The sequence below is a fragment of the Galeopterus variegatus genome, unplaced genomic scaffold (genome assembly GCF_000696425.1).
Source record: "Galeopterus variegatus unplaced genomic scaffold, G_variegatus-3.0.2 Scaffold3610, whole genome shotgun sequence".
Lineage (NCBI taxonomy): Eukaryota > Metazoa > Chordata > Mammalia > Dermoptera > Cynocephalidae > Galeopterus > Galeopterus variegatus.
Genome location: NW_007729721.1, coordinates 181995 through 184447, shown reverse-complemented (window position 1 = coordinate 184447; position 2453 = coordinate 181995).

Here is a 2453-nt window from a genome sequence, read left to right as displayed (position 1 = left end):
TTTGTGTTTATTGGAGAGCCCAGAGGTAAGTCTGGAGGTAGGAAAGAGATCAAACATGGAGCACCACGGAGTCTGTAGGCAACAGTTATGACTATCCTGCAAGTAGGAGGGAGATCATCAAAGAGTTTAATCTGGGGAGTTATATGATTATAATTGCACTTCAGAAATACCTCTCTGGCTATATAAATACACATTTCAAGGGAGAGAGAAAGGAATCTATTGCAATAGCTCACATGAGTAAAATCAATGGCAAACATATTAGTGATGAAGTGAAAAGGAACAAATTCTGGCTTGGGTTGTCAGTGGGTTAGAGTACCATTCACTAAGATAGAGCTTAGAAGAAGAGATTTTAGAGGAGAGGTGACTGTGGGCCCAAGTTTTAAATGGTCTAAGTATGAGGCACCTATGAAACATTTGAGTAGAGGATCCAGAAACATGGTTAAAATACATATTTAATACTCTAGTGAAGATTATGGGCTAGAGCTATATAATGGGAATCCTAAATTCTCTGTGTAATATTTACATGTGGATTCATTCAATAATATTGAATATTTACTATGTGCCAGGCAGAGATCCCAGTAATAGGAATATAATATTAAATGAGATACAATGGGTTTGTGCTCTCTGAAATTTTTATTTTAAGTAATTATATTATAAATTTTTAAATAATCTGTGCATTTATTTTAATTTTTTATTTTCATTACAATTTATATATAAATATACTTACACGTATCCTTACACAATTGCTTATGTCATTGGGAACACATTTTACAGTCTTCCATATCTTGCTTTCATTTTTCATTTAATAATTTGTCTTGGACTCTTTTCACAGCAACACATACTATATCTTCCTTATTGTTTTCAAAACATAAATCATTCTATCAAATGTATCTGTTATTGAACTAATGCCTTCCTAAGGTAAATACATGTCGTTTTTGGTCTTGCCTTATAACGCTGCAGCAAATATTCATGCAGATAAAAATTATCAGTAATATACATTCTTGGAGATTAAATTGTTGTGTTAAAAATGTTTCTTTTTTTTTTAATTTAATATCTATTTCCAAATTATTCTCTGGAGAGATCACACTAACTTACACTTAGATCAACCATGAAGCTAAACTGTTGGACCTTCCCCAATTCAGTGTATTCTAAAACTTCTTTTTTTCTTTTTTAGGTTTGCTTTTTGAAGAGTGAAAAGAAGTGTCACATTGTTATTTCAATTTTTATTTTTTAATTATGAGTGATATTGAGCATTTTTCCACATTTTTATATATCATTTGTGTTTTGTTTTCTTGGAACTGTGTCTGTATATTCTTTTCTCATTTTTTTAATTATATCTTAGCCTTGTCCCTGGTGTTTTATAAAATGCTTTGATATATTTAAAATATTAGCCTTCTTTTAAATGTTGCAAATATTTTGTTGTTTATGAATTACAGCACTCTGCAAAGTAAAAAAAAACAAACAAACATAATTTTCTAGGTTCTGCACTTTGTGTAGAAAGGAATTTCTCACTACGATATAATTACTTTAAAATTTTTCCAAGTATTCTTTTAGCTCTATAGACAGACTTACAAACAAACATAATTTTCTAGGTTCTGCACTTTGTGTAGAAAGGAATTTTTCACTACGATATAATTACTTTAAAATTTTTCCAAGTATTCTTTTAGCTCTATAGACAGACTTAATTGAAAATTCACCATAAGCCTGTAAGGTTTGTATTAATATTCCAATTTTGCAGTCAAGAAACTGAGACTGAGAGAGATTGAGAAACTTGCTTTTGTTCACATGGCTTTCAAATTCTTGAGACTGAGTTTGAAACCAAACTCTGACTCAGAGCACTGAGGAAGTTAACATGAAGCCTAAAGAAAACCCACAATTTCTCTTTAGATGATTCTTTCCTTTACCTTATAAGAAGCCCTCCTATGCCATGGGGTTGTAATTAATGGGAAATAACTAGTTCATTACAGAAAGGAGGCTGCAAAAGTTCCAAGCAAGTAACCAAAGGAAAATTTCTGCCTATCGTTTAAAAGGCACATTCTTTTCATTGATTTAAAAAAGAGCTTAATGAATGGGTTCAACCAATAAGTTTTCAACACCATTAAGTTCCAGCTTATTGTAAATGCTCTTAAGTGGTAAACGAAAAAGGTGAATTCCTTTATCTCAAGGAGCTTACATTCTGGTAATTCCTTTTCACTATGCTGTGCTGCTTTTTCTTTTCTTATCTTTCATGCTTTTTTTGTTTTTTAAAGGAGACATGTCCCTTTCTTATCCTGAGTTTTTGTCTATTATAGTTTCCTAAATAAAATCTAAAGATGGATTTTGAAAATATTATTTCCAATAATATAAAATTCTCTGTCTTGGATGTTATTAAGTGCTGCCCATATTCTCTGCCAAAACCGAGCAGTTTAATTCCCTTAGCTTGTCGCAGGATGGGCTGATGGTTTTCAGACTCC